The 25968-nt window shown below is 42.1% G+C and overlaps 1 protein-coding gene across 1 annotated transcript in view; it reads left to right on the plus strand.

The window, feature by feature from the left end:
• Window positions 1–2164: 2164 nt before the first annotated feature.
• Window positions 2165–25968, plus strand: part of CUL2 (cullin 2) — a 517464-nt gene continuing 493660 nt past the window's right edge. Inside the window, exon 1 of the mRNA XM_078663320.1 lies at window positions 2165–2543. The gene's annotated coding sequence lies outside the window, so the exon portion shown is untranslated. The remainder of the gene's footprint in view (window positions 2544–25968) is intronic.

Below are 25968 nucleotides of genomic sequence, written 5' to 3' on the forward strand. Positions count from 1 at the left end.
TGGGCCTGCTGTACTGGTACCAGGATTGGTCTCTATTATTGTAGAATTGGGACATGTGTCTAATTGTCCACAACTAGCAGAGCAGGCCTGCTTTTCTGCCAGCCTGAGAAAAAACATATTAAGCAAAACTTTTTGGGGGGAAAGTTGCACCTTGTCTATAAAACTTAAAGTATTAACATGCTAGGAGATTTTCCTAATAATGTTATTGCCGAACAACATTCACTTGGTAGCCGGACCATCTGCCAAAAAAGCAAATTTTAGTTTGGATCCTACTTTCATCAGTAATTCATTGCACCTTTCCATTGAAATCGTAGTGTTTGCATTGACTCTTATTCCCTATTGAAGAGTTGTTGTTTTCAGCGAAATTGTGCAACATAAGACTCGATACTTTTGCTAGTTCTAGTAATTTAAAATGTGGCACTATTACCTTCAGATAGTAAAGTCTGGCCTGAAGTAGTAATATCGTTTACATTTCTGCCAATGCCTTCTAAAATAGCCTCAATTGAGGAATGCACAGCAGATTTTACATAACTATTAATGATTTTTTTTTTTATGTACCTGAAAATGTCTGTGTTATCCATTTCCTAGTTCTGTGAGGGATCCACCATTTTGTGTTAAAAAATAATCAATTATACTAATAGAAATGTAATATTTTAAAATGTGCTAACCAGAAAAAAACTGTGAAGCCGAGGGTGGGACAGGCAGCTAAACAATGAACATGCTTCGTGCCAGGGTGCCTGCTCCTTGAAAGAAATGCAATTATGTCCAACTGGTTAATCTGCAAATGTAAAGGGCGCTGGAAGCCAGTATTCGCTTTAATTGATTGAGTCAGTGGTGGCACTAGCTGGACAGATGCAAAAGGCTTTGTGTTCTACTAGGGATAAAGCTGCTCATGTGTTTAGTCAATTCAAATACAAATAATTCCTGCTAAGGCAAAATTTACAAGCAAAATATATTCAAGGTTTACAAATACCATTAGATAAGAAAAAGAGAGAACTTATCTGACTGATGACAGCAAGAAAGAGGAAAGTGGGGGCTTAGAGAAAGTCTACGTATAGATACATGCCAACATTTCAGAACAGGAAAGTGTGCGATTTTGACAAAAATGTGGGCAATGTATTTTTCCCATTGACTACTATTGAAGCTTAGGTATTTTCAGGTAGGACTCACCTAAACGTAAGTCACTTTTGGCTTCACATAGCAGGAGTCTCCCATCTGAATCGGGTCTGTTGGCATATATACATATTTTGCATTATATTGAAGCATCTGTGTAATCTACAGTGGTAGTCCCACATCAGAGTGTACTAGGTCCGGTAGTTATTTATTCTTATTATGTTCTTTTACTAGCGATCTGTTATTTAGTTATTTATTCTTATTATGTTCTTTTACTAGCGATCTGTTATTTAATTAAACAGCAAGAAAGCCAGCATAATATGAGCCACCAGTCTTGACATACAATTCAAATCAACCATGCCGTCCCTGTTACCGTTTTACATGTTGTTGCATGGATGTGTCCCTCTTTCCTATTAGGATTAAATTTTCCATAATTGCACAAGCCACGCCTCTTACTAAGGATTGTTAATACGCTTCATTTGCTAAACCCACTTTAAACAGCCCATATCTTTTTCAGCTCATTTAAAGGACTGTCTACTACATGACGTATTTAACCTATAATACATTTAACTTTCTCAATAAGGAGTTGTGTGTGTTCAAGATGGAATCTAGAGGTCGGCAGCCAATTAGAGAGACTCATTGACAGTAAGGAGACCTGGGTGTGCGTAAACCTCAGATGAACTCTGCCTGTTGTGGTGGCCATTTCTGAATGGGGTGATTGGAAATTACGAAAAATTGTGCCGCAAAAAATGGGAGTCAGATTTAGTTCTTGTAAATTAAATGAATTGTTTGTACTGCTCAATAGATATTTTTTGCGCGGCATAATGTACCACCTGCATGTTTTGCCTTTTACCGATGTATCACAGTTTAAAAAGGTCATTACTCTGGTGCATCGATTACCTTTCGATGATTTGTCCATTATTACAATAATATTCGAACGTGGTGTTTTAACTTCAAAAGGGCAACCCTATTCCAATACGGCTGCGGCTGTTCACTAAACTGGACTAGTAGTTTTCCAGGAATGGTCCTATGTCTATTTCTACACATTGAAGCCTTTTACAATCCTGTGTTCCGTAACAGGAAGTTAGACCTTTATGTCTTGCCGTACTGTGGACTGGTACATCTTCATTCATTCCTAGGAAACGGGGATTCCCTCTGTCAGTGCTTGCGGAAGATTCATTGAATTGCTACTGCCCCAGCTCCCACCCGCCAGTCACTCCGGAAACAAAACGGATATAGGAGGCCGTTAAGTCGTCACCTGAAGTGAAGGAGCGACGAGCGCGAGAACTGCACGGGGGCTTGGCCCCCTCCACCGCCCGGTGGTACGGCCCAGAAGACAGGCAGGGTAATGGCAGAGCTGTGAGTGTGGTGGGGCACTGACAGCAAATGAACTTTCCCTGAGCAGAAACGGCCGGTGGCACCTTTTCAAGGTAAGATGTGGTAGCCCTGGAAAAGGACACCTGTCAGTGCGAGCTGCTCATGCCAAATCACTCTGCCTTCCTTGCTTTGCCCGGGGGCCCACCCATCCCAAGAAAGTTGAGTACACAGTGTGACTGGGTGATCCTGCTCAGGTTGGCTTACTTCAGCTGAGGGCGTGTGCCCCATGCCATTCTGGGCTCACTTTGAGCTGTCATCTTGTTCTGTATAAGGGAAACTGTTGACGGCGCATACCATGTGAACAGCGCGTAGTCAAGGTATGACTGACAGAACACTTGTACAACCATGTGGGGCTCTAGCACAGTGCAGACAGAGCATGTGTATGTGTACAGCGCGATGCACTAGTTTTACTGATGTATATGTTTTAGAGAGTTAGACTGATGGAAAAGAGAAGAGGAAAACCCCGCTTTCTAGAAACTCGGCGGGTATTTAGTGATGTGTCAAAGGAAGGCATGAAATACAAAAATATGTTGGACACCTGTTTAAACTGAGATCAACAAAAGCATAGCTTTCAGGTCCTGAATAGCACGTGCAATACAATTCAGTTAGCTGTCTTCTCTATAATATTTTTTAATGGTAAATTAAGATCTGATGTACTAGGTCCTTTATAGCAGTGTAGTTTACTGTGAAGTAAGCATGTTTCTTTCCAAATGGATTGTAGCAAATGATCCTAGTTAAAAATGCAGCCTGTGTTAAAAATAATGTTTTGATTTGCATATTTGTGGGCATCAACCAATTAGCCAAGTTGTGAATTTGTTCTGGGACCTGGCTTTGAAAACGAGAAAAGGGTTATCGTATGTATTGAATGACCCCAGGGCCACACTCGCCTCTCCGAGGTGATTCATAAATAAGATTAAATGGGTAAAACTGATCCATTCGGACCTCACAGATAACCCTTTTGTGATACAACCATTGGGACAATATTGTATGCTCACTGGAACAAGACAGGGGGCGCTCGATTGGTCGTTCATAAGTTGTGTATCATTTTTGTTGAATCTTTATATTATGGCAGTAGCTTAGGAAGATTTCCAGTGATCAGAAACAGCTTTTTCTCTAGGAAAGGGCGGAGACCCCCATTGTAGGAAGCTATCCATTTCTGTTTTATACATATTGGCGAATGCTTCAGAGGCAGCACCCGCAGGGAACAGTTTATTTTGAGTTATAACTGATATTTAGTGATGTTAAAATCAGATTCAACGAGAGCATGAGGATCTTTCCTTTTTTTAGCTTTTTATAACCAGTCTGCACAGTGAAAGCAGTACCTTAAATATTGTATGAAAAAAAGAACAACGTTGCACGTAAAAAGAGCAATCAGCATGTTTTTGGACGACTGTCCTGTTACCTAGGGGAGGTTAGCGGCACGTCCAATGTTATTCTAGTGAATCGGTCTGTGTTGTTGTTATTGGGTAATTGTAATACGTCCCGTTGCATCTTACTAGGAGCTTTAATTTTTGCTGTAATGTATGGCACACTGCCAACTTGGTTTGAAACATAGTGCATTAGGTTATGAGTAGTCAGCATATCGCATGTGTCCAGTGCTTAATTCTACAAATGGTGATGAGGAATGCAAGAAACGGGAACGCTCTGAAACCAGTATACAAAACAATTCAAAATATCTCCCAAAGGATACAATCGTCGTAACTTTCTAAAAAAAACTTATTCTTGTTACCTGTAACAAGGGTTTGTTCCATCGACTCATTAAATTGTACAGCAGTTTAAAAGTATTCAAGAAAAAATGGTTTTTGGTGTAAAAAATGTCAGGGCGAAAGTCAGCTTACAGCTGATGTCTCAAGCTAAAGGTTACCTTTGTTCTCAGTCTTATGCTACAGAGCAAAGTTAACTTATGGTGAACGGGATCCATGCTGTATTCTGATTGTCTTCCTGTTTATATGGGGAAGGGGAGCATAACAGGCTTCAATGTACACTCTCTTTTCTACTATGCAGCCCTGTATCCTCTTTATTGGTATTTCTTTACTGGACATCTCATGGGTCAGAGGTAAGAAAAACATTTGTGAGTCGCTTGACATTTTTTACACCCTTTGGGGTGCGCCTCCTTTTTGAAGGCCAGTACAAAGTGCCCACTCACTGTGATAGGTGGATACATGTTTATCTGTGTGTTCACTATAAGAAAAATGCAAAGTGATGAATTGAATGCTTATCTCGGGCACTGGTTTCTCCAGGCTGGCTTACTGTCGTTTCCTTTTTGCTTACTGTACACATCAGCAAGGTCCAACCATTTGCAGTGTGTCTTGGCACTATCCCTCACTCAAAGGGCCGTCCAGTCCAGTCCAGACTGATAGGCATGTGGAATTTAATAAACTATCTAATCGTCCATGAGACAGGTTGCTTCATAAATCTTCTTGTCCTGTAAAAAATCCACTTGTCCCTTTGGTGCTACGTAGTGCAGCAACACATTATGCGTCAATCTCATTATATAAGAGCTTTGAAAATAGCCTCTCTGATTATGCCAGGCCTCAATTTATAGTAAGGTTTGAATCCTATTTAACTTATTTGGCCACCTTTCTGCATATCTAGATACTAAGGCTGGAGGTAGGGGTAAGCAATAGTTTCTGAGTTCTACTGCCCTTCTGAGTCTGCGCAAACCTACTAACTTGCATGTTTTAGGGGTTTTCGTCATCTCTTCTCTAGTCTTTTGCCATTCTGAAAGAGGTTGAGAATGTACTCCTGACAAGGACATAAGTAAAACTTCTTCCAGGGTTGGAAAAAAGGGTTGGAAGGAAAGTACACTTGAAAACGCTTAGCAGATTTTTACATGAGCAAATCTACACATGTATATTTGCTCCTGTTAAAATGCAGTACAGGCATATTTTCTAGGAGAACCATTTCCTGGCCTACATCCGTAGATTCTTGTAAATTAATCAAAGCTTTAAATCTGCACTAATGCAAAGACACATTGCACTTTTGTGAAAGTGGTGCAATTTGGGGCAGCGAGAGAACAAGCCCCGGGGACACACTCCCCTCTCCGAGGTGATTCATAAACCAGAATAAATGGGTAAAACTGATCTTTTGGGACCCCACAGATAACCCTTTTGTGATGCAGCCATTGTGACAATGCTGTATGCTCACTAGAGCAGAACTGGGGGTACTCTAGTGGTGGTGTATGAGTTGTGCACCCTTTTTGAATCTAAGCAGTAGCTTAGGGAAGTTTTCAGTAATCAGAAGGAGCTCTAGGGTCTCTAGGGAAGGTTGGAGATCCCTATTGTTGGAAATCATCCATTTTTGTTTGATACATATTGATGAATACTGCAAAAGCAGCACCGAAGGGAACAGTTTATCTAGAGTAATAAATAATGTGTAGTCATGTTTAAATTATATCCAACGAGATCAGATGAGGATCTTTCTTTTTTTCAACTTTTTCATAACTAGGCTGCATATTGAAATCAGTGCCTTACTTAAATAATGTATTAAAACAAGCACATGTTGCTTGTACAAAAGACAATCGGCAGATAATTAGTTCTGTTGTTAACCAAGACCCTCAGATTTTATTAATATTCTATCTCTCGGTCTGTCGACTGGCTTCACTGTGAGTGATTGACATCAGTCTGCTCTTTTACTAGGAGCATATCCGCACACAAAGTAGTTTTATTCAGTGACAGGGACTTCTGTGGCAATGTGTGCTTTTTGAGACCCAAAAATATTTTTGCATTTTGTCAGTGTTTGTTATAATGAGGGCCCGGCAGCCCACACAATAATAAAGGTTTACAAAAACCTTGTCAAAACAAGACACGCATTGACAAACGGGAAAATGTTAAGGATTTTGGGGGCCCCTGTTCAGAACAGCTTTGAGTTTGATTCAATTTCAGCTCTTTCATTCCTTCTTTCGCCAGGTCAGTAACTGTGCACAGGCACTCTGGTCCAAATTCTAAATGTGTTTCCCTCTAACATTCTTGGATAGCAAGCTATGTTTTCAATAGTGTAACACAGCATCAGCTCTCTAATATTACTGCAAATGTCTGTGACATCCTCCACTTTCTCATATGTGAGGCCCTGTTTCATTCTAAAAGAAACTTTTTTTTTTAATGGTTGTTGCATGAAACATGAATTTGAAAGTGTTGGAACTGGGGTCACCAGTCCCCTAGGGTAGCATGGCACGAGCGGGTAGGCATCCGAAAGCACATGTGTTAAGCGATCATGCAGCACATACTCACACTGAGACAGAAACCTGGGCACGCAATAAATGACTCCACTCCAGAGCTTGTATAAAAACAAGTGATTTGTATTAAGATAAATAATCAGATAGATAGAGCAGGATCAGGGAAATCATAAATTCATTTAAAATACATGTGTCTCAAAACTTGCGATCAATATTAGATGAATAAATATCCGTTCTGCAATAAATATTAAATATTGGATCAATAAATAGTTAAATACATTTTTAGTGGGACACAGGCCCAACCTACGCCTTGCTTCTTGGTCAGTACCTGAAAGGAATACATCTCAAAGTCATAAGAACAACACTGCATTAAGCATCAATATCCATTTCCTCAGGTAAACAAAGGGACAGTTCCATAACAGAAACATCTCCCCGCTGTAGGAATAAACAATTCGTTAAGTGTAGTTCAAACATTTCCTTAAATATGAAACATTTCATTTGCCACAAAAGTATGTGGACGTAACTCTCCTCCTGTAATAGGAATTAAACATTTCATTAAGAATAATTATTCCATATAACAAGGTTGGGCATCCCTTTGGGAGAACTTCTCATTGGGCCCAGCTAACCATTGCATTAGCCAGCACTAACTAGGAGAAAACATTGCAATCTAGGTAACCATCCCCTTGTGCAGGTTTAACTGTATCAGGGCTACACCAACATTCCATCAGGGAAGTAGAAATCCCTACATTGAGCAGGTGTAAGTAGATCTCTGTTATAGCAGGGGTATGAGACCCTTCCCTGGGCAGGAGTAAACATTGCCTCAAATGAGGTCAACACCTTTCATTAGGCATAAAGTATTTCTTTCGGCATCACACACCATCCTATTACCTGATGCCTGAACAGGCAGGGCCTTCCCCCTATTAATCAGGAGCGTACAAGTAAAACATTTCCTGCAATAGAGATAATCAGTTTAGCAGAAGTAAAACACTTCACTGAGGGTAAAACATTTCATTAACCATTTCCTTGGGTAGGAATGAAACTCCTATGGCAGGAATAAAAACACGCCACTGCGGATAAAACATCTCATTAGGCAGTGTAACTATATCCTTATAGCATGAACGTTCCCCTACTCAGCAATCAACAGTTAACAACTCTTCAAGGCAGAGAACCATTTTTAACAGGCAAGCCTGAGCTTAGAAGACTTGGTTTATGCATGTAAAGCCTTTTAGTAAATGTAAACATTTCTTTTAAAGCAAGGAGCACCTCACTCCATAACTGTGGGCATGTGCTCCACCTTTCAGCCAACATGAATAAATGTTTCATTAGTCAGCAGACACAGTTCATTATGCAGCTGTTGGCGTTTCCACCCCAGGCCAGGATCAACATTCTAATTCCTACATTAAGCAGGCATAAACCTCTCAGCACCCAAGAGTAATCCTGTAAATAAGTAGAGGTTATAACACTGGGGCAGGGGTGTAATAAAACTTCTATAGTTCAGAATAATCCTGGTTCCAAGCAGGAATAACCACTTCAAAACTCTTCCCCAATCATAGGTAACATCCCCCTAATCAGGAGTAAACATTACAGGGAAGGAATCAGGCATAGGCATTTCATTAAGTAACTTATAAATAGAACATTACTCATTGCTAGAGAGCAACATCTCATTAAGCAAGCACAGGCCTTGCTTTAGACTAGTAAAACATTTCTGTTAATTAAGGTGAACATTTCAATAAGCAATTCAGTAAAGCATTCTCAATGAGCATTTTACTATGCCTTGGACTCCCCTATGCAGGGCTAAGCCATCGCAGGTGAACTCAGTATGTCTTTAGGCCTACGCCGGAACCAGGGCCCAAACAGTTAATGAATGGCAAGCCTGTCCTCAGGCATAAACAGTAACTTAATGGCCTCCACGTCACTAGAGGCAAATAGGGGCCAACAGGTGGGCACTTAAGGTCAAAAATACAGCGTTTCTCTGGGGCCTACAAGAGAGCGCTTGGAGGCACAATTACAGCGCTTCTATGGGACATTCAAGAAAGCGCTTGGAGTGAAATTACAGCGCTTCCCTGGGCACTACCTCAGTTCCTCACATGACAGCGCTTGGCCACAGGCAATGCTGGGGACAGCGCTTCAGCAGGCAATCAGGTTTAGATAATATCACCCTGCAGGTACAGCACTTCACAAGGCAGCAACCCCCTTCAGTACCTCAGCACTCTTCACAGGGACAGCAAAGGAGCGTTGGGGGAGCAGGGAGTCAGCGCTTCAGAAGGCAGCAACTTCTAGAGCCACAGAAGTTCTTGGTGACACAGCGCTTCAGGGGGATAGCGCTTTTCAGGATTCACAGCGCTACGATATAGCAGGCAATTCACAGCAGAGGAAGCGCTCGGCAGACAGTTCATTCCAGGTAGCGCTGCTGAAGGGCACCACAGAATATAGCGCTTCAGGCAGGAATCACGCCCAGGATTCTAGCGCTTCACAGACAGCAGGGTGCAGGGCTGTTGTGCTTTGGCCCACACGAGGTGGGGGCAAGACCAGCAGGTCTAATAACATTCAGTTCAGGGTGCTGCAGTTCAGGCAAATATAGCGCTTCAGAAGGCAGCAACCCCCTCCATTACTTCAGCGCTCTTCACAGGGTCAGCAAGGGCAGCGCTAGATATACAGGACAGGTGACATCAGGAAACGCAGGGTCAGTACCGCGCCAATACCTGTTTGCTTCTTCAAAAGTCCTGTGATGATTTAATTTCTTCTTAGCGCTTTAGGTTTCTTGCGCCCTTGTAAATAGAGGCTTAGTTTCTTGTTGGCGTGATGTTCCTTACGCCCTTAGTTTTGTTGCTTGGTTTCTTGTTCCTTGAAGGGGGGAATAGTTTGGTGGCTGGTGTTCCAAGTTCTTCTCAGCCAATCCCTTCAAGTGGTCCCTGGGGGTTCCCTGCCGCGGGGTTAGGTCAGTGGGGGGGGGGTACAGGATGCCTCAATACTTGTAAAGCAGCACACTAGGCCCTGTCATTCCAGCATCATAAGACCCTGCCCTGACCCCCACTGCCTATCCTCCTGCGTAGGTACTTCCCCAGGTCTCCCCTTAGTCCCTCTGACAGGAAAGTTTACCTTCCTTTCCTTATACAGTGCCAGTTGACAGTTGGCAGTGGCAGTTGGTGTCACCTCACCTGTTCCAGAAGGTTCCAGGGGGTTCTAGGAGGTTCCACCATTCTACCTGTGGGCAGGCTGGCAGGCTAAGTTGATACATTGTTTGGAGGGTTCCAGCCAGGCCCTAGCCACTAGAATGCGCCCACTAAACCCCGCAGCAGCAGCAGTGGTCAGTGGCAGCCATGTTAGGGGTATAAGACACCTGCATCTTAACATCAGTTTCACAGTACACAGGGCTTTCCTCACTACACAAGGCCTATACATTGTTGTTACCATGAGGGCATTCTGATTTAAAAGGGAAATAAAAAGGCGAAAAATTTTGGGGAAAGGGCCAAGTCTCACAGAAAGTAATTTATTAAGCGCGAAACTCATGCCCGAGGGGGTCTTGGCGCCATAGAAAACAGGTGTAGGTGCATATCAGTTGGCAAAAACTCTCTCTTGCTGGGAATCAACTGCTTCGTAGTCTTGAGAAAAAAAACAGGTGTTCAAAGATTTTCTAAAGACAAGTAAGGAGGAGGCAGTTTTTACTTTCAGTGGAAGACTATTCCAGAGCATTGTGGTGGTCCTAAAAAAGCTCTTTCCGACCCAGGTGTTTTTCCTAAAACGGGAGATAGTCAGGTTCTTATCCTGAATCGAGAGTCCTCCCTGGGACATACCATGTGAGCTTGTCCTTAAAATGACCTGGTCACGGTCCACACAGTGATTTGTAGGCCCAACAGAGGGCCTTTAACTTACACTGTTTTCTAACTTGTAGCCAGTGAACTTTCCTGATTGCTTCTTTAGCAGATTCATTTTTAGGTATTTTGAAAAGGAATCGTGAAGCTGCATTCTGCAGAGTCTAGAGCCTCTTCATGGGACCTACTGCAAGATTGAGATAAAGACTGTTGCAGTAGTCAATCCGTGAGAGTACCAGGGCGATTATCACGGTTTTTAGGAGATCATGAGGTAGGAATTTATCACTCTTTCTTATCGTTCTCAGGGAGCAGAATGATGCAGAAGTGACACTGTTCACCTGCTCTTTAAGCTTCATCTCGTTATCTATGAGAAAAACGAGATTCTTCACTTTATTGGTGGGTTTGGGAAGTGGGCCCAGCTCGGGTGGCCCCCGGCCGTCATTCAAAACGAGTGATTGTTGCCGAAAATGATGACCTCAGTCCTTGTGGCATTCAGTTTTAGACGGTTTTTGTCCATCAGTTGCTCACGTTACTCATACTGGTCCTAAATGCCGAGCTTGTCTTCACTTCAGCTTTTGTTAATGATACCATAATTTGAACATCATCAGCGTAAGACGACAGGGAGAACCCGGAATTGTTAATAAGAGTCGCTAATGGTGGAACATATAGATTAAATAATGTTGGGCTCAGAGCGGAGTCCTGTGGAACTCCGCAAGGCAGAGAAAATAGCATTGATGTAAAACTGCCCAACGACATGTTGTCTGTTAGCCAGAGACATGTTTAAATGGCTTCTTAAGTGGCTAACATAACCAGTGCTGCAGGCCCACTAGTAGTATTCAATGTACAGGGCTTGAGCACATGTATTGCACATTACTAGGGACTTAAAAGTAAATTAAATATGGCAATTGTGGACAGGCCAATTTTACGGTATTTTAAGCAGAGAGCCCATGCACTTTAGCTCTGATTAGTAGTGGTAAAATGCCCAGAGTCCTAAAGTCAACAAAAGAAGAATCTAGTAAAAATGGGGGAGGAAGGCAAACGTTTGGGGGTGACTTCAGAGAGAGAGTGGGAGTGGCAGTCAGAGAATGAGAATTAATATTTTACAACAGTAATGGCCAGCGGCAGCTAAAGCTTTCAGTTTTAGCATTTCAATATTTCCCAGCCTTCACCAAGACCGAAAGGTCGAAATGCGTTGGGGATTAACGTTTTGCACACATAATTGGACTTGCATTTTTTTTTATTTCAAATCCTTTTTATTGAAAATTAATACAACACAAAGTACAAAAAGAAATCCAAGAATACAAAATAAGAAGACGAATAATAGCTTCATGACAAGAAAATCATCCAGCTGTGGCAGTCACAATAAAGTACGAAGTGAATATATGAGATGGGGATGTTACATCGGCAAACGAGGAATGAGGAATAATGAATATAATATGAGCAATTACATACATTGCTAAAATTGAATCACTAATATGTCAACGTGCATAAAACATAGAATATTCATGACATGGTACCTTGAGTCACAGATGGCGCTCCTCACGCTTCCTGTCTTCCAAACATAACGAGATGTGACTGATGATTATAATAATGATAAAGTAAATAAATAAAGACTAAGGAATAACGGATAAAGAGGCAGCAACTGTCTGACAGTAAATGTTTAGCATAAGGTAGAGCAGTAGATTCATGGCGCAGGAGGGAATACATATCTCACCGACATAAAAACATTGTGCGAGTTATCAGGCTTAAGGTGGGTCATAGCAAAGCTCCAAGGAATCAAGCAGACTCCATAGTTTATTGTGGGGTTTACGCCAAGGGGAGGAGTAAAGGTGTGAACCACGTTTTTGTGTGCAGGAAAACGTTTTTATAAGAAATACACTTGTCACGACCACATGGAATATAATCACTGTTTGTTCTATGTGTGTGAATTTGTGTGCATATACTGGGGGTCCTGACTACCCCTTAACTATTAAGCTATGTTTTTGTCTTGCAGGAACCACGTGATTCATTTGGTTATGTAGGTACTATATGCATGCATTAATATTGATTGCAGCATTTTTTCACCATTTAGCTAATTGCGGCATCTTTTAGGAGTGGCGAACACAGGGCTGGTCCCTGTGTAGTCCTGAGGAAGTGCTTGGGGGATGCACAAAACATGTTGACAGACAGGAGTTGATAGGTACACCTAAACACATTGTCTTTTGGGTATCCTAAGACTTCACCCCGGTTTTAACTCTACCACCTGGAAGCAAGAGTAAACTATTTAAAGCTTATTAGGCAGGTATTTTTAACTATTTACACATACCCCACCCCATCACATCACTACTTTCGCACCACACATAATCAATAATTATAAGTGCTCCTACGTAATTCGCAAGTCGCAGCACGCCCCAGTCCGCAGCGGACTGGGATGGCCCCAATGATGAAGCATGTCACCATGGGGCAACCCTGGTGAGTGAGGGGACAACAAGAAAAAGAGCAATACTCTTTTTCTATCACTATACACACTATTCCAACTCCAGTGAATGTTGTGAATAGGACTATAGTTAGTAGCTAGGCTCTCGATTTCTGTCTCTCAGAGATCTCTTGTGACTCTTGAGGAGTAAAGGACGTCATTGTCAGCACCTCTCAGTGATGCCAGCCACTCCTGCCAGGTTTTGAAAGATACGTCGGACGTGTTCTTCCATTTGCTGAGTACTATTTTGCACGCAAGAGTGATCATGAGGTGTCTGTCTTGTTCTTTAGGTATATTCGAATCAATTGCTCCTAGGAGAACATAACTAAACTCCCTAGGGGGTCTGTAGTGAAAAATGCGTTGAATATAATTGTATATCTCATCCCAATATTGTTGCAAAAGTGGACAGTGGAAAAGCATGTGTGCTAGGTTACCCACATCTGATTTGCAATTCCAGCCTAGGGGACTTTTAATTTGAAGAGTTTCTCTGGCGTACAATAAGTCCTGTTTATCAGCATAAATTTAGTCTGTGACAGCAACGGTGACATTTTATAATAGAATGGGGTTAAGTGGATTCTGTCCCAGTCCAAAGTCATATTGGAGGTGTTATGTTCTTTTTCCCAATCCCGTTCACATTTCTTGTGAGCCTTCTGAGGCATAGGAGCTAAGATCTTGTATATCCGTGAGACTACATGGCCCAGAGATGTGAGCTGGATTAATTTAGTGCACAGAGTAGGGTTCTGTGGCGTGATGTCTTCAGCCGTTATTAGTGCTTTAAGGCGTAGGAATCCGTAAAAGTCAAGAGGTTGGAGGACAAAACGTGATTGTAAGGTGTCATAGGGTAAAGGTGTGGATCCCTCATACATATCTTGCAATAGGTTTAATCCCCTCTTGGACCATTCTTCCCAGAATATAAGGTGACCATCATCTTTTAAAGACGGATTAAGCCATAACAAAGTTAAGTTAGATTCGGATAACCTTACTTTCGCTTTACAGTGCCTTTCTAAGTTTGGGAGAGCTCTTTTAGTGTTGAGGAATATATATGTAGAATGTGGGAAGGCGGAAGCGTCCAAAGTCATTATGGCCGGGAGTGGAAGATTGTTAATGATAGATTTTTCTACTTGGGTCCATACAGGGATATAGTCTTGGTATTTGTGGAACCAGTTAGTACCTTGTTTGCAAAGATATGCCGTCTGATAACATCTAAAGTTTGGTAGACCTACCCCACCTTTGTCTTTTGGTAGTTGCAGTTTACGTAGTGAAATTCTCGGTTTCTTATTTTGCCACAGAAAGGCATTAAAGATTTTTTGTAGTTTGGTGAGAAAGTCATCAGGCAATAACATAGGTAGCATGCTTATTAAATAATTGACAAGTGGCGTAATCATCTTCTTCAGAGTTTCCACTCTGCCCCACCAGGACAAGGATTTTGGGGACCAGCCTTCCAATAAGGATGAGATCTTTTTATATAGGACAAGTTCGTTAATTTTAAGAGTGCTAATTAAATCTTTTTCGAATTCTATGCCAAGGTATTTAAAGCTTTTTGGTTGCCAGCATAGTCCAGAGTCACCTAGGATACCCTTATCACCTATGTTATTGAGTAGCTTAACTTCCGTTTTGTCTTTATTTAGTTTATATCTGGATACTTCGGCAAATTCTGCAATTGAAGACATTAGAGCCGGAATTGCTGAGTCCGCGTTTTCAGATGCTACTAGCACGTCATCTGCGTAGGCTGAAATTTTAACTGTGACATCACCAAACCCTATCCCGCTGATGAGGTCATTATGTCTCAAGGAGTATAAGAAAGGCTCAATTGCCAAGAGGAACAACGAGGGAGAGAGTGGGCATTCTTGCCTTGTACCTTGTTGGAGTTCAAATGAGGTTGATAGGCAACCACCCGCCCTCACTCTAGCTGAGTGGTTAGCGTACAGGGCCATCACCATGCGTAAGAAGTCCGATCCCAGTTCGAATTTATTCAGAGTCGCTTCTAGATAAGCCCAGTCAACCTTATCAAAGGCTTTTTCATCATCTAATGTTACTGCTACTGTGGGAGAATTAGTTAATTTTGCCTTTTCTATGATATGCGCCAGAGTTCTTGTGTTATCGCTCGACAATCTATTCTTAAGAAACCCTACTTGCGAAGGGTGTACCAGTTGGGGTAGCACTTTTTGTATTCTTTTTGCTAAAATCATGGCATATATCCTGCAGTCAAGATTGATCAGGCTTATCGGTCTATAGGTTTTTGGATACGTGGGATCCTTCCCTTCTTTAGGGAGCACCGCAATAATTGCCTCTGCAGGCGTGCCGTGAATTTGACCACTTGTGGTGAATTGGTCATACAGATCCTTAAGTGGTTCTGTTAGAACATTTGAGAATTTTTTATAAAACATGGCACTAAATCCGTCTGGTCCCGGCGCCTTCCCAGTTTTGAGTGACTTAATGGCTTGGACAATGTCTTCTTGTGATATAGATCGGTTCAGTTCGATACGGTCAACGGGAGGGAGGGAGGGAACTTTACATTTATCTAAGTATTGTCCTAGTTTTGACCCGTCAATGTCCTTGTTTTTGCTGTACAATTCACTGTCGAAATCTTTAAAGATCTCCGCGATTTTTGTAGGATCTGAATGCTGTACTCCTAGCTTGTCTATGATACTTTTAATGGAGGTTTGCTGAAGTTTAAATTTCAAGTAGGACGCAAGGCTTTTACCTGCTTTGTTAGTGTGACATAATCTGAAGTTTTTTTGGTGCTGGAGCCAAATTCCTGCCCTTTCGCTCATGAGTTTGTTGTATTCATACTTTTTATTCATCATGTCTTTAAGGGTCTTGGCGTCTTTTAGGAGTATATGTCGTTGTTCCAATGCAGCAATATCACTTTCTAGTTTCGAGATGGCTGAGATAGCATCTCTATTCATGGCAGCACGTATCTTAATTAATACTCCCCTAATTGTGGACTTTAGGGCTTCCCATCTCGTTAGATCTGCGGTCTCGCCTTTTTTTTATGAATAAGATAGTCCTTTATGGCTGTTTCTATTGCCTCCCTATGTTCCTCCTTTTTTAGTACTGCATTGTTAAATCTCCACAGAGTAGTTCTCTTTACCCCGTTATGGATGGTTAGAGACATCGGTATGCATGAGTGGTCGGACACTACGCGTGGTTCAATGGAGGTGACTTCAATGTCAGCAACGGAGTGGGCCGAAGTGAGTAAGTAGTCTATTCGTGAGTATGATCCATGTGGTGGGGAGTAGAATGTATAGTCTCTACCTGTTGGATTCATCAGTCTCCAGGAGTCCACCAGGTTGAAACGCTTACATAGGTTAAGAAGAGCTTTGTGTGAATTGGATGATCGGAAGGGACAACGTGAGTCTCTGTCAAGAAGAGGATCCATGGGAAGATTCAAGTCTCCTCCTAGTATGTGTGTTACAGAATCCGGTATCTTATCAATGTGATTACTGAGTTCCCTCCAGAAATCCTAGTCTTCCCTGTTGGGAGCATATACATTAGTGACATAGAACTCTTTCCCATCCTTTGCTAATTTAGTTGATACCCATCTGCCTTTGTTGTCGGCACTACTCTGTAGGACATCGATGTTTGCTCTCTTGGCAATGAGTGTAAGAACCCCTTTCTTCTTTCCCAAGGAGTCAGACCCAATCGCTTCGCTATAATACTTATTTTTCATTGAATTAAATTGGGGTGAGTCAATTTTAGTCTCCTGTAACAATATTATGTCGCCCTTCTGTTTGTAAAGGTAGTCAAGTATTTTCCTCTTCTTGATAGGATGATTGATCCACTTTACGTTAAGTGAAACTATCTTAATCGCTTGTTTACTTGTCGCCATATTAAATGTGTGTGAATGATGTGTCAGGTGTCACTCTGGGAGATCTCTTTATAGACGATAGGTGAAGACAGTTATTTATGACATTCGTAACAAAGACACTGACAGGATCCCACACTGTGAACATGAGCTTGCATTTGTACCCCTTTAAGACACCATGAGCATCATCTGCCCTTTGACATTGACGTGTGTTGTTGCCAGGACACAGAAACAAAAGGGGGTTGGAAGCAAACATAAACCAAAATACACAAGAAAAATCAAGCAATCCAATACTATGAAAAAGCCCTCCCCGCCCCACCCCCATCCCCAACCCACCCACCCCACCCCACCCTCAAAGTACCTTAGGATCATGGCGACCAAGGAGAAGGAACCAAACCAGTTCCACCTCGCCCTGGCAATTGCATAATACTTTGCTTACCCAGGACATTAAGGCGATTCGAACATGGCTATACAATGGTACCTTAGGTTCTTCCACTGTCGGATTTGTGACCGTACAGATAACAAAAACAAATTCCTTCCATAGAGTTACTGACCCAAGTAAATCAACAGCAGTAACTAACTCCGGAAAATCAACAGCAAGTGGCCCGTGTGTAGGAACATTGCAGAACTTGTATCAAACTGGTAAGCATCTTTACCCAAATACTAATATCATCCTATAAAGGACATGTTCGTTCTGTCCCTTTTAAACTAAGGAGTGATGCAAAAGATAACAATTAACTCTGATGCCAGACTGTGGTCCAAATGTACTCCATTCCTAACTAGCGACAGTCTAACCAGCCTAGTCTGTTACATAGTGGACACTGTGGGGTGACATCATAGGCCCCAGAAATTTTGCTCATTAGTCGGACGGTTTCTTGTTATACCTCCTTTCATGACTGAAATATGAGCTAGAGCTGGTATGGGTTCAGCAGGGTTGGCGTCTAACTTTTCTCAACAAATATTATGTCTGCAGTCAATGTCTCATCAATCTGCCATGCCCGCTGTGTGTCATCTCGGATATACCATCTAAAAGAACAGTGCAAAGATACAACAGTGGGGTGCAGACTCTCCACATATTGTGATAGAAAACGCCTACCATCTCGACGAATGGTCGTTACTGAGTAGCACCGTACCCAAGCTGAAGTCGTTGATCAGGACTGTTCATGGCACCTCAGCTTGGTAATTCGTCACTGCGGCAGTATCCATTTTTGACTCTTCTGGGCCGTCAAGAAACTTCTTCAGCTGCATTGGATCAGAAAATACTTGTGGGACTCCCCGGATTATTACTCGAAAATGCGCAGGGCCTACAAACCCATGTTGATATTCAAGAGAACGAAGACGTGGTCGAAGAGCAAGGAAGCCTTTTCTGAGATTAACCGTCTCTTTACAGTAATCTTGGGAAATAAATATTTTGTTGGTTTTCCAGAGGATATGGTTGTGTTTGCGGATGAATGTCAAGATTTGTTCTACATGTTGGTACCTCAACGGTTTGCAAACTATTGGCCTGGGACCTCTTAGCTGGTGTGTTATACGACCTGGGACCCTATGTGCACGGTCGAATTCTAGAGGGTTGCTGAAAGTAAGGTTCGTTGCTCGTGGAAACCAAGACTCCAGGAATGCTACACAAGAACCATCTTTTTCCTCTGCACCTTCCGGAATCCCAAAAATGCGGAGGTTCCCTCTTCGGTTTCTGTCTTCCAACTCCGCTAGGCGCAGTGACACAGATGATGTGGAAATGGAGTGGGCCTCAAGGGTTTTAGTCACCTCCCCATCCGAGTCTTCAAGTTGACTAATCCTGTATTCTGCTTCCGACATCCTTACATGAGTGTCTTTGATATCTTGTCTCACTGCCGCAATATCCTCACGTGTGGATTTCGCGATCTCGTGGACTTCAGCTAATTTTAGAAGTATTGTGTCCAGCGTCGTGTTAATATCCCGTGCTCCTTTGGTTGGTGAGATTGGAGTCGGTGGTTCGGCCTTCAGTCTTTTAAGAGTCTTTGCCTCCTTCTCGCCCATGGTTTGGTTCGAGTTAATTCAAACACCCGATCGGTGTTATTCCAGGTGACCTTGACGTCTAGATACGACTGATCTGACACTAGAGCTCCAGCAATTATTTAAATCACCAATGCTGACTTGGTTAATGAGTGTCTTGGATTTTAATCCATTTACCTGCGTCTTCTTTTGAGTGCAACCCCTTATTTTACAACAGTAGAATATTTGATTGTGCACATACGTGTGTGTGTGTGTGTGTATAAATGCATTAGTGTGTGTTAAAGCTCAATACATGTTACAGGCACAAGGCACAAATGTAAAGGGAAGCACCTTTCTACTTTCTGTAAAAGCTCTAGGCAAACATTGGACGAAGGGACTAGCTCAGTAGTGCACAGGGACACCAGCATTCGAGGGCTTAAAACTTGATTATGACCTTGATTATCTGTAATTGAATGATTTTGTGTATCTTGTTATTGTCCTAGCTTTATTATGTCTCCTTTATTTTCATAGTAGAAGTTAAAGTGACCTTCCGAGCTCTTGTTTGCAAATTTTCTGCCCAAAACCAACTACGATTTCTTTTCTTGTGTATGGGATCTGAGCAGTATAGTTGTAAATTGGCAGATCTTGCCCTTGATTAAAATCCTTATGCAGATTTAGGGTGGCTACTAAAGATACCTTCTATGTTAAGGCTGCTACTTCAATCGGCTGTACGACGGTACAACGCATGTAAATAAATCATTACATCATGTGCTTTTGCCAGGCATTTTTTTGCACGCATGTTTCTACCCTGAATATGCATTTCAAACGCATGCCAATACCACACATTGTTTTTAGATTTTAAAACCATGTATTTGTGGCGGGGGGGGGGGGGAGGCTGGGGGAGAGAGACCCCCCTCCCAACTTACCTTAAATGTGTGGTTTTGGCATGCGTTGTAAATGCATATTCGCGGTAAAAATATGCGTGCTAAAAAATGCGTGGTAAAGGCACAACGAGGTAAAAACCTTGTTGTAAAGGCTGTATCCCCTTCACTCCCTCACCGTTATTTGCTGATCCGCCAGTTTATAGGTAGGTTTGTTGTACATGTAACCTTAAATACAATCATTTCCTCTTATTACTTGACAGGCCAATTTGCACCTCGGGCTCTGTAGATTATCATTTATTTTCTGATTTAAGTAGAAGCACTGTTAAAGCCCTTTAAGGCTACAGCAGAGTAACCCCCCCCCCCCCCACCTTAAAAAAAAACACGTTATTTTTGGGGTTTTCACAGAAATAAAAGTAAAAGGGATCCAGGGCTCTTTTTTTGTTTTAGTTTCAGCGTCTGAACATAACCATTTTTGGATGTGCCACTTTTACTCATCTGTGTACATTTTGCTTCTTATTTCTCTGCTTTATTTTCCAGTTTTGCTGAGTTCATCCAGATTTTGATAGCAGCTTAGCTATGTCTCCTTGATGTTGTCACGTCTCGTGAGGGACTGCAAGCTCAAAATAAATACAATTAGCCTCTCACACTAAGTGCTTGCAAGCTATGTATTTTTTGTGGCTAGTGAGATGTATTCTGTTACATCTTGATTTCCTTGTTGCAAGATTTTGAAATATTATTCATGACCCTTGAGATAATAGACGTGCAGGTTCAGTCAGAATCTGATTTAAATTTGAGGTATATTGGCTTTAAGTGACTTGGGGACCCCCAGTGTCTGGAATTCTCTGATTGGGTTCTTTTAGAACAGTTTTCTTGAAGGTGATACAGTGTAATTTGAAACAAACTTTAAAATGAAGAGAAAACCATCATGTTCAAAATGGGATTATCAGTTTACCCGAATTGGAACCAAAAATGAAAACAACTTGTAGAATGAACGACACCTTTGAGAGCGGGAAGTCTGGAAAAAGTGATATAAGAAAAATACAAAGCTCTCTTCATCCAAATTGCACGTAACAAGAACTTGTATGGTGCTATAAAAAGTTAGATTGTGTGAAAATGTCTGGAGCTACATTTGGAATACATATCAACACGCTCAATTGGAATAATGTAAAAGCTTTGTAGGATCAAGAAAAGATTAGGAGCCATAACTTGTGAGGAAACCCAAGATAGCCAGGTCTTGCCTGATAAGAATAAGGCAGAAGACGTAAGAAACTCTGTCTTATAAATATTACTTGAGATGGCAATGAAAAGGTAGATCCAGTCCTTCATGTCCAGTGACACACTGACTGTCAGTGCTGTCTGTCCGTGACAATAATCTCTGGTGCCTATGGGTATCATTTGCTTACTAGTGGATCAGGATGTCGGTCGGATGCGCATCCGACCGACATCGTAATGGGCCCCATTGTGATCACAGCTTATTTTGTTTTCTTATTCTTTTACTGAGATTTTGGTCCTTATATAAAACAGTCCAAGAAAGCATGGACATGAGACATTTTATAATCCTGTGTCTGAAGCAGAGTAACCATAACCTATCCCTAGCTAGGATAACCGTACATCATGGTGCAACAAATCAAGGCATGGTACCTAAGGTTCAGCTTTGCTGGATATAGCTTGGTCCTAATATAAGCATGGGTAATGGTAGTATATTGTCCCTGTGCCAATCTGAAAAATGGACCTGGGTTTGTGTATCTGTACTTTCCTACTCAAAAATAAAATACTTGTTTCAACAGTTCAACAAATCAAATAAAGCTGACCTATTCCCACATTACTGTAAGACATAGTGTCACCTGGTAATGAATAGTCTTGCTAACCCTGTATGCTTTATTCCGCACTTTTCTCATTGTCAACAGGTGTCAAAATAACAAGCAGAAAAAAACGTATTTGAAACGTAGCAGAAGCTCAGTACCTTCAGTTACAAATACACTGTTTCAGATCCCACAAGTCAGCACACAGGAGGGTAGAGTCCCATTTCCTCAGTCGTACTGCACACTCATACCCTGTAATGCCAGTCTCACCTCTTGGCGAGGGTGGGCAGGTGGCTACAGCCCTGAAGTGGTTAAGGGTGTCTTTGGCCTTGCTGCAGTGTCAACTGCAATTACTTCCCTGTCCCCCATTAGATCCCCAGTATGTCTTGTGTCACTCTGGCAGCTCTCTTAAACAGCGTCCTGGGAAGTGGGCGGTGATCCTGTCCCCGGCAGCTCAACACTCCCTGGCTGTTCCACCATAGCCCCCAATATTTCTAAGTCCCTCTCTGCATGTTCATCAGTGCACACCAAGGTCAGCCTTTGCTCCTCCACCACCGCCTACTCTCTCAATTGTCCAACCATTTGTGTATGTCTAGAGGTCTAGGCTGCGCCTAGTGTATAGCCAGGGTTCTCTTTGCTAGCATGAACCCCCAATAGGGCACATCTAGTTCCCATTTTTTTTCTCAGTGTTCAAAGTGTATTTGAGTAACATCCAAAAGTATCCGCACTACTATCGCCCTGTACCCCTTTAATGTATGACAATCCCACACCACGTGTAAGTTTGCCGCTGGGGCTGTTCTGCATCTAGCGCATGCCTCTGATCAAGAGGCGTAGGTTCTATGCAACCGTTGTGGCATAAGGTAGGTGGGATGCAAATAATAAAATAGAGTAAGCTTAAAACGGGCATTACTAGCCATTTCCTTGACTTGGGCACAAGTTGTCTGTGAGAAGTGTGGATAAATCCACAGTCCACCTATCTCGTACCACTGTCTTACCAGTATGCCAGTCTTCTTTTAAAGCTTTATAAATGCGGAATATCAAGCCGCTTCTGGATTCTGAGTGTAGAAATAATGTCAGTGTCTGTGACTCCACCGGTTCTGCAGGGAATTCTGTTTAGATTTCTCAGGCCGTACCGGGCAACTTAGCATATTGCAAAAACTGATCAGGCGCCACCTGGAATGAGTCTTGGGCATCGTCCATATTTATAAAAGTATTGTTAAGGTAAAGATCTCCAGCCATAATACAGCCCACTTCTATTCACCCTGTCAGATCCATTAGGGAGTATATCTGCTGAAAAGGTCTTTGCCACCAAATGGAAATCATTCTGTCATAAGGTGCCCTGAGCAGTAATAGTCACAACCAATTCCCAGGTCCCTGCCACCTGACGAACAGTAAATGGGCAGTCTCTCAGAACCCTGGTTCCCTGCATTAAATACTTCAGGAGTTCATCCCCGTCTGCCATCCCAGCCAGTAGCTTCTTTGCCCTCCCTCCTTACAATGCTGCGCTGCGTAGTGTAGTAGCCCTGATATACAATATTTTGACAAATACGGGAGGCCTCATCCTCCGTGCTCTGGGTCTAAACTCAGATTCTCCACTTTAACTCTACTTTCTTACCCACCCATATTGGGGGCCCCAGTAGGCTATTCAGTTAGGTAAATGCAGACCTAAGGATTCTCACAGTGAAGTCTGGAAGTATAAAGGCACCAGGGAAGCAGTACCATTTTGTTCAGTGCCACCCTGCCATCATAGATACCGGTAGCTGGTTCCAGAACCGGATGGAAGCCAGTAGGGTCTCAACCACCCTCCCCATATGCAGATGGTACTGATCCTCCAGGGAAAGTACAATCTGGATTCTTAGATAGTGAAAACAACAGCTTTCCCATGTGAGCACCTTCTCAGGGAGTTCAGCCGCAACCCGGCCCTTCAGTCTCGCCAACGGGAAGAGCACCGTTTTGCGCGTATTCACATGCATCCCAGACGCCCTGCCAAAATCATTCATAATTTCCAGTAAGAGTCTGACTGTTCCAAGTTCTGGACATATACAAGGGCATCGTCGGCGTATAACGAGATGACGTGAGACCTCTCCGACGTCTATACACCACTCATCCATATTTTGCAGCAATCTTATCATTAAAGGATCCATTGCCAAAGCGAAAAGAATCGGAGACATGCCTGCCTCATGCCTCTCTCAACCGGTATACAATCGGGCATTCTACATGTGGTCCGAACACTGGCCACAGGTTGGGTATAAAGAAGGTGTACACAGGACAAGAATCGCAGCCCTAGAGCCATGCGTCTTAACACTTCTGTAATAATTGTGCTTTTCACTAAAAGGACACAACCAAACCCTGCACTCCCACCTGGGAGGCAAGTTTACCACTGCACCTTTAATAATACACTTTGAGGAGCACTTCCCCAAAGACGAGGAAAGGACACTGCACCCCCTTCAGGCAAGGCAAGAAAACAAATTCTGATGCATTTAAAAATAACACACAAGTTAATTAATGCAATGTTTTAAACAGTAAGCCAAATATATCAGTAAACGCAGACACCCAAATATCAAGTGAACAATTAAATGAACAATTGAAATAGAATGCAGTATAAACAAATAGCAAAGAGTAGAATATATATATATATATAATATATATATCGGCTCCAATCGTCCCTCTCGTGAGTGCGTTATCGTTTCTGGAGAGAGGGACGATTGGAGCCGCTATATATATATATATATATATATATATATATATATTGCATATTCGTTACCCTCAAGACGACGCGCCCATAGTCCAGAGCCATCACTTCAAAGGAAAAACGGAAGACCCAGATGCAGTGAGTTACTTTATTACTCAGCACGCCACGGCAGTATAACGTTTCAGCCTACACAGAGGCCTTGGTCACATGGCGCACAGACAGAGTTACGTGAAATTTAAAGTGCAAGTGCATTCAAAAAACAACAATTTGATTGGTTAACCAATTTCAAACCAGGGGAGTGTCCTTAAAGCCATACACAGCGTAATGCATTTCCTGCTGGACTACACATTTTATCTTTTATCATCAGCCATTGCTTTGCTAAATGTTTTAAATATATATATAAATATCCGACACACTAAACAATCATTTACATATAAAAATATATACTATCATAATAGAAAAATATAACTATATGTTTATCCACAATATTTCATATATTTACAACTATTTACATAATATGCAAGTAATGATTACTGTTTTTAAAAAGATATAAGTTAATGTATACAATTCATTATCTCAATTGCTCGGATATATGTGCAAAAATACGCTGTTTGATGTTTTAGCAATTTATGCTAAGCCTGACACATTTAAAACCCATTGGTAAAAAATTGCCATTACAACTTCGAAGGTTATTGCAAAGCAGAACCCCTAATATGTTGTAGATTTAGAATGCATTATTAAACAAGTGATTAAAAACAAATGTTTTAGCTCAGTTGATTGTTTTGCTTTTATATTCTTAACCAGCTATACCTCCAAGTATGGAACACAGTTTCTTAACGGATATGGATCAAACAACCAAGTTCTTTCTTTCATGTGTGTTTGTCCTGGCCAACTACAAATAAACTTATAAGGGACATAATTGTTGAAGCCTATGTGCAACTAGGAGAGAAGGAAGGAGATAGTCAGAGAACTAGAGGCAAGTGTAAATATCCTCAGTGGAATTGAGACCATTAGGAGCCTTACTATCCATTTCAAGGATATATCTAGTCTCAAGTGCTCTTAAAATACCCTCTCTGTTACCGCCTCTCCTAAGAGGACCAACACAGTCTATGGCAAAGTATCTGAGGAGTCCACTTTTATTGTTGTGGAATTCCTTAAAATGCCGGGCCACTGGATATGCGGTATCATTTGTGTTAATGGCCCTTATGTGCTGGAGTACCCGCTTGTGAACCTGCAATTTGGTACTACCAATGTATTGTAGACCACATGGGCACTCCAGCACATAAACCACATATTCTGTCTTACATGTCAACTGTTTGTTGATTTTCCTTGGCACTGAGGAGAATGCTGTTAGGTACTCTGTTTTATTCAGCCCCTGCGAGCATGCCTTACAGCTGGAGCACTTTTTGAAGCCTCGACTTGCTGCTAGCCAGTTTTTGGGTGGGATTACCTCCGGACTCGATTTAACTAATGCATCATTTAATGAATATGCTTTGCGGTAGGTAATGATTGGCTTATTAGGCATGCGTTCTCCTATCACCGGATCTAGTTTAACCAGATCCCAGTGATGGTTGATTATTTTACGTAGTGCCATGTGTTGACTATTGTAAGTCCAGATAAGTCTGACTGGTTGGTTGGCCCCATCTTTGCCAGCCCTATCTTTTTTCTTTTTGTGGATCAGTGCATCACTGCGAGACAGGCCATTTGCTTTCCTTATGGCTGTATCAATAAGGTTTTCTGCATAGCCCCTCGCCAGAAACCTTTGTTTGCTGGCTGCCTGTGCTGTTATACAGTGCATATCCGTACTGCAGACCCGCCGAATTCTGAGCATCTCCCCATAGGGGATGCTCCGAATTAGATGAGGCGGATGGTGACTTCCT

The sequence above is a fragment of the Lissotriton helveticus genome, chromosome 10 (assembly GCF_964261635.1).
Source record: "Lissotriton helveticus chromosome 10, aLisHel1.1, whole genome shotgun sequence".
Classification (NCBI taxonomy): domain Eukaryota; kingdom Metazoa; phylum Chordata; class Amphibia; order Caudata; family Salamandridae; genus Lissotriton; species Lissotriton helveticus.